We start from the raw sequence: 7464 nt of genomic DNA on the forward strand, positions 1-7464 counted from the left end.
TTTTGAGACAAAGTTTCACTCTGTTGCCAGACTGGAGTGCAGTATCTCGGCTCACTGCAACCTCCGCCTCCTGGATTCAAGTGATTCTCCTGCCACAGCCTCCCAAGCAGCTGGGACTACAGGTGCATACCACTGCACCTGTTTAATTTTTGTATTTTTATTAGAGACGGGTTTCACCATGTTGGCCAGGATGGTCTCAATCTCCTGACCTTGTGATCCACCCGCCTTCGCCTCCCAAAGTGCTGGGATTACAGGCATGAGCTACCGCCCCAGCTAGTCCTTCTCGTTTAAAGGTCTGGCACACAGAGTCAGCTGGGCTTTAAACTGGTGCTCCTCTAGACCCTGGAGAAAATGCCAATATCAGTCACCGTCTCAAACACCATCAGAAAAAAGTCCTGAGAGATAATCGGTTGAAAAAATGAATATTAGAAGAGGTTTTGAATCCCACATGCAATTTCTCAGGCAAGTAAACAGTTCATTCTTGCGTGGTGACATTAATGATGTTAATGTCAAATGAAAGGCAGTTGGAAACCGTAGGGTGTTCTAGAACAATTAGGTACTTTAATCCATCAAAACAAAGAAGAAGAAAGTATAAACAGTCAAATTCCTAGCTTATTGGCTCCTAAGATTCCTAATAGCCAGTGGGAGTGGAGAGGAAAGATTCCTCAAGTGGATCCAGATCCTACAATGATATTCCTAAGAGCATGAAAAGTCAGCCTGCATCCTTGTTCTCACCATGTCAATGGGATGTCGCCACCACCCAAATACCACAGGAATGGCTTGATTTATTCTTTCCCCTGGGTCATCCCTTAAAAAACAGATTAATGTTCAAATTAGGAACAACTTAAACATTCAGGTGTGACGTTAGCATTTGGTCACATATTTGCTTGGGCTGTTTCTGCCATAGGTAATCAATCCGATGGTATTAGAACCCAGCTTTGGTTCCCGTTCAGTCTGGGCTCCATTTAAACAGAGTTTCTCATTCATTCATGCCCAGCCCTGATTCTTTCATCAGTCAGTTTTTCTGTGGCTTATGTAGGTATGGTGCAACCTTAGGCCATCCCAGATAATTGACTGATGGACAATAGTGATGACTTGTCACTCTCAGCTGTGATCCACATTCATAAAGTGGCTTATCGGATATTTCCTTATCAAATCTTTACAAAAACCTGAAGAGGCCGGTATTATTACTAGCTCTATTTTGTAGATGGGATGCCAGCCTATATGTCAGACAGACCAAGTTTCAAATCCTGGCTCACTCTCTCACTGTGTGACCTTGGGAAAGTTACTTAACCTCTCTGTGCCTCTGTTCTGTTATCTCAAATTCATGATGTCTACATCGTCCTTGTGATCCACATAGCCCTTTTCTGGTGTATTACTTTGCCATCCCAGGCTCTGGGATAGAGCAGGTTAGTGAGATTCTTGTGGTTTCTAATTGACCAATGCATGTCAGGGAAGTTTCTGGGTAGATCCCAGGGGTGCCTCTCTAGCCAGGGGTTTCTAGATATAAGGTCATCAGGTAACTGCCTAATTTAAGACTGAAGTTTTAAAAAGGTCACTGTCAAGTTCCAAATCACCATTTCCTCAAAAGCCTGAGCCAGTGTCTTGCCAGATGCTGCCTCTGCCACAGCGCAGGGTGTGGGACAGCTAAAGGAGAGTGTGAATTCGAATCCCTGCTCGGTACGCAGTGGCTGTGAGGCTTCAGGGAAGTTACTTAACTTCTCTGATCTTCATTTTCTTGGTCTGTAAATCAGATGAAAAATATCCTTCTTGCCAGGCTGTTGTGAAGATAAAATGAGTTATGTTATGTGTAGTGCCTGATGTGGTGGCTTCTCACTAAATGGTATCTTCTTAATGGGTTGGTTTCCAAAATTTTGAGAAAAAGCATCTGTGAACTAAAGGTAAATATTGAAAAGTAGTACCAGAGCTTTAAAAAGTACAAATTTGGCCCGGTGCGGTGGCTCACGCCTGCAATTCCAGCACTTTGGGAGGCTGAGGCGGGTGGATCACCTGAGGTCAGGAGTTTGAGGCCAGCCTGGACAACATGGTAAAAACCCTTTTCTACCAAAATTATGAAAACTAGGCAGGTGCGGTGGTGGCTCCTGTAATCCCAGCTACTTGGGAAGCAAGAGAATTGCTTGAACCCAGGAGGCAGAGGTTGCAGTGTACCGAGATCACGCCGTTATACTCTAGCCTAGGTGACAGTGAGACATGGTCTCAAAAAAAAAAAAAAAAAAAAGTACAAATTTCTTTTCTTTTCTTTTGTTTTTTGAGACAGAGTCTTACTCGGTCACCCAGTCTGGAGGGTAGTGATCAGGGCTCACTGCAGCTATGACCTCCTCAGGCTCAGGTGAGCCTCCTGCCTCAGCCTCCCGAGTAGCTGGGACTACAGAAAAGCACAAATTTCAAAATAATATAACCTACATTTATCGAGCACCTATCATGTAATGGGCATAGTGGGGAGACAGGCAAAGTGATAATGATCACGATAGCTGTGAGAACAACCTTCTGGGATCAGGAGGAGCTTCCTGGAAGAGGAGCTACCCAAGCTGAGACAGGAAGGATGATGCTGGGCCTGTCTGAAACACCCGTTACCATTGGTGAGCACCTGCTATGGAACATGAGCAGAAATTCAGTAGTTGAGGAAAAAGGTAGGAAGGACATTCCAGGAAGTTGGGAAGGAAGAAACAGATGCTTGAAAGATCAGGGTGAGTTTAGGCAAGTGTAGATGGTACTGGGGGCCGACGGCTGGGCAGAGATTAGAACTGGAGGCATGAAGGCAATATAGGAGGCCCAGAAATCCAGGTAGACATAAGAGAGATTGAGTTAAAACATAAATACAGAAATAGTGAAGAAGGGGCCGGGTGAAGTGGCTCATGACTGTAATTCCAGCACATTGGGAGGCTGAGGTAGGCAGATCACGAGGTCAAGAGATTGAGACCATCCTGGCCAAGATGGTGAAACCCTGTTTCTACTAGAAATACAAAAATTAGCTGGGGGTGGTGGTGTGTGCCTGTAGCACTAGCTACCCGGGAGGCTGAGGCAGGAGAATCGCTTGAACCTGGAGGCGGAGGTTGCAGTGAGCCGAGATCGCATCACTGCACTCCAGCCTGGTGACAGAGCGAGACTCCTTCTTAAAAAGAAAAAAAGAAAGAAAGAAAAAAGAAATAGCGAAGAAGGGACAGAGTCCACAAATATCTAGAGGCTAAGTGCTTGGAGGCTGATTTGTTTTACAGGGCGAGGGACAGGGAGGGACCTAGGGTGGCTCCCAGGTTTCTGGCATGAGTAGCAGAGCAAGTGGAATGCTGGGATGGAACGTAGGAGGAGGAGGGCTTCTAAAATGAGGGTGAAGGCCGGGCGCGGTGGCTCATGCCTGTAATCCCAGCACTTTGGGAGCCTGAAGCAGGTGGATCACTTGAGGTCAGGAGTTCAAGACCAGCCTGGGCAACATGGGGAAACCCTGTCTCTATTAAAAATACAAAAATTAGCTGGGTGTGATGGCACATACCTGTAGTCCCAGCTACTGGGGAGGCTGAAGCAGGAGAGTCTCTTGAACCTGGGAGGCAGAGGTTGCAGTGAGCTGAGATTGTGCCACTGCACTTCAGCCTGGGCAACAGAGCGAGACTGTCTCAAATAATAATAATAATAATAAAATAGAATGAGGGGGAGAGTGGGAGAGGGAAAGGGGAAAGAGGGAAGGGGGCAAGCTCTCTTTCTGAGTATGAGGAGCCCAGGGTTGGAGAAAGGTCTGGCTATAGCAAGAGGACTGGGAGACATCCACAGACAGGTGGTGGCAGAAGCCATGGAGGGCCTGAGCCCTGAGAAACACCAGCACACTCAGGAAACATCCCAGGGGCTGGAGGAAGCCAGGAAAGCATGGGTGTCACGGATGCCACTTTTTGAGGCACTAGGTCAGCAGGTCGAATGCTCCAGAGAGTCAGCTAAGAAAGGAAAAGCATCCTCTAGATTTGGCAATCAGCCACCAATGACACTTTGCCAAAAGCAATTCCAATAGAGTACTGGAGGAAGACGTCAAGTAGCGTAGAGGTTTATTTTTGTTTTACTGCTGTTTGTATTGGAAATGGGATCTCACTCTGTTGCTCCGGCTGGAGTGCAGTGGTGTGACAGAGGCTTTTGAACAATGCTGATCTTTGGCTGGACTTTGTAAAGAAATTGAGTAACTTCTGCTGTCTGCTGGTACATACACTGCCGCAAGGTCTGAGAAAAGCTGATAGGACAGAGAAGAAATAGTGAAAATTCTTCCTGTTTACTACGTGCAAGCCTACAGTCAACATTATAAGATGCCCAGTTGGTTTCTTTGAACTTGGCTTATAGCCCTAAAAAATAAGTGTGTCTTGAAGGCATGAACCTTAAAGCTATGAATGGAGACTCTCAAAGTATCTAGTCTAGCCCAGAAATGGGAGCAGCGGAATGCTAGACCTAGCTGTACTCCAAACACTGAAGTCTCATTAATACCTAAAAAGCCTGAGCCAGCTGTTTTTTTCTGTGTTTACCTTTATACAATTACATAATGAAGTCATTATGGAGCCCAAGGTAGCTTGGCTTGAGCCTTGTGTGAATTGTGGCTGTCAGCCCCTGGCATATATTCCTTAAAATTCTTAAAGAAGACGAGTTATTTATACAACACTTCCCGTTGCCTGCCATATATCATAACTGGCACTTAAAAGGACAGTCTCAATTAGGTTCACAAATCTCTTTAGTGGGGGGAGTTAGCATTTCTCAAATTGGCTGGGATGGTTAAAATTAAGGAAAGAATAGCTTTATGTTGCCATGGAGGTTAACGTGTCAGTAACAAGCCATATTGAAAGGTGCCTGTCGCTCAAGCTGGTATAGACCCTCGTTCCCTAATCATCTCTGGATATCATGGAAAATCCTCAGTATTTTGGAGTCCTTGAGGTCTGTTTGTGAATAAATGCCACCTGTGAGTGCCATGTGGTGGACAGTGAGTCTTTGACAGTTGCAAATCCTTTGACCGACAATGCCACCAACACTTCTCACTTCTGGAGACCTCAGAAGCTCCTGGGAAAACCCTCAAGGTGTAGATACTGGGTGGTGGATGCTAGAGAAAGAATGTGTGGATGGACAGGATGGTGAGACTGTGAGAGCCACTCAGGAGTCTTGTCATCAGCCCAACTCCCCCATTTTACAGATGAACAAGCCGAGTGTCACAAACTGAACACTTGTGTGCTGCCAAAATTCACAGGTGAAAACCCTACCCCCTAGCTCGATGGTATCAGGAGGTACGGCCTTTGGGAGGTGATTAGGATTAGATGACAGCATGAGGCCGGAGCCCTCCAGAATGGGACTAGTGTCCTTTTAAGAGACCTGAGAGCTCATTTCTTCTCTCATGAGGACACAGTGAGAAGGCACCGTCTATGAACCAGGAAGCAGGCCCTTGCCAGACATCAAATCTGCCAGCCCCTGCATCTTGGACTTTCCAGCCTCCTGAACAAAATATCTGTTGCATATTTATCTGCTGAGAAATAAATATCTGTTGTTTAAGCCACCCAGTATGTTGTATTTTCTTATAGCAGCCCGAGCTGATGAAGACACAGACGTTCAGAGAGGAATGAAGGGAAATAAGCTACTTGCGAAGGTCTCACTTGAGTTTCAGACAAAGTTGGACTCCTGGCCCCAAACTCAGGGTCCTTTTCACTGTAGCTTGAGCTAACTTCCCAGCCCCCTGTAATTTCTTCTCTGCGAACCACACCCTAATATACACAGCGAACTCTACTTCTCCACTTACACACCCCCATGGTCTCATCCAACCTCCTATGATACAGATGGGAAAACAGACCTGGCAAGCAGCAGAGACGTGCCTCCAGTGATCTGGGGCAGAGCTGGCCACAGAAGGCAGGCTCCAGCTGCTACCAAGAGCTCTTCCACCTCCTCACAACAGAGCTTTACACTTCCTAATGTAAACAGGATCTCAAACGAGAACGCGGGGGTGCAGAGACATGAACTGACTTGCCAGAGGTCACAAAGCTAATGAATTGCTGATGCTTACTTGGATATCTGGCTTTCAGATCCCGAAACCAGATACTCACATGACTCTCTCATTTTTAGCGAACACAGAAAAGGCCATTGTGACTGGAGAAAACGGGGAGGTGGTACAAGCTGATATCAGAGAAGGAGGCTGGGATCAGATCGTGTAAAGCTCGGCAGGCCGCGGGAAAGTGCAAACCAGCTCCTGTTAAGAGGCATGTAATTGGGCAGGGGCGACCTGAGGGGCTTCCAGGAGGTAGCGGGAGAGTGCTCCTCCAGCCCATTCACTGAAATGCTCCAGAGTGCGGGGGCTCTGGCCGGAGGCCTGTGCTTAAGACAATTGGAAGCTAGGGGCGTGTCAGGGGGCGGGTCCGGGTCTCTCCTCCCCGTCAACTCAGCCCAACCTCCTCAAGAGAAATTGGTTGTTCTTGGGTTCCTCGATAACCGCAAACGGAAATCCAGGCCTCTCAGTGTCCCGCCCCGAGGCTCTAGGACAGAGGGGAGGAGGTGGCTGTTGAAAGGTCTGTCCTAGCTGCCGGAAGGAAAAGGCTGGGCGGGCGGAGCTGGCTCCCCACTACCAGGATCGCTTGCCCAGGTGGTGGTCTTGGCTTGGGTGGGGCCATGGCGGCGCGCAGTAGCTGGGACCAGGCCATAGCGAGAGTGGGGTGAGCCCCAGAAGCCCGGGGGGGCCGGAGGAGCTTGAGGGTTAAGCCCAGATCCGCCACCTGTGCACCCTGAGCTCCTGAATCGTCAGTGAATGCTGAATGACGTGGGCGGGCGGGGGTGGGGGGAGACCTCCCAGAATCTCTGCCCTGTGAAATATAAATGGTATCAGTGTGTATGTATTGCTCTTCCACTTGCTTTTTTCACTTAGTATGTCTTGAAGAGTGTTTACATCAAGGCAGGAAGAGCCACGCTAGTCTTTAAATTGCTTCATCACACCGAATTACCAGAGTTTACATCACATCTTCCCAAGCTGACATCTGCTATCAGTAGGAGTCCTCTAGTAAAAATCTTTGTCATTCCATTTTGAATCCGTATTTATCTAAGGGGTTGAGTACTGGCCTGCCGTGAACTTGCCTTGTGCCTTGGGGCAAGAATTTAACCTCCCTGAGTGTCAGTTTCTCTGTGTAAACGAAGAAAAAAAATTAATTACATGCACTGCAACACACACACCTGGCCCTTGTTGGCTTTTATCTTGCTTGATAAATGAAGGAACAGACTCAAAGGAAGTTAACTTACCCCAAATCATACAGCCAGTCTGTGGCAGAACCAGTACCAAAGTCTCCAGATTTAGAACCCAAGACACTTTCTTCCACCCAAACAACAAAATACCCCTCTTTATTCTGTAAGGCCGGTTGCCTCGCCTGGAGCTCGGGCCCGCCATCCCTCTCCACCCTGAAAACTACGTTACCACTCCTCCCTCAACACCAAGCCCTGCAATCAGCATCTAGCTCC

General features: G+C 47.6%; 1 protein-coding gene and 1 long non-coding RNA gene across 2 annotated transcripts in view; one reads left to right on the top strand and one right to left on the bottom strand.

Moving 5' to 3' along the window:
• The window catches only part of LOC108306442 (polyunsaturated fatty acid lipoxygenase ALOX12-like), a 271605-nt gene that overhangs the window by 114663 nt on the left and 149478 nt on the right, over positions 1-7464 (bottom strand). The window lies entirely within an intron of this gene.
• Positions 246-5527, top strand: LOC119471756. Its single transcript, XR_005200841.1, has 2 exons — positions 246-1409; positions 5374-5527. It is a non-coding gene; the product is annotated as an uncharacterized LOC119471756 (long non-coding RNA).

Source organism: Cebus imitator, unplaced genomic scaffold (assembly GCF_001604975.1).
Source record: "Cebus imitator isolate Cc_AM_T3 unplaced genomic scaffold, Cebus_imitator-1.0 Scaffold72, whole genome shotgun sequence".
NCBI classification, from domain to species: domain Eukaryota; kingdom Metazoa; phylum Chordata; class Mammalia; order Primates; family Cebidae; genus Cebus; species Cebus imitator.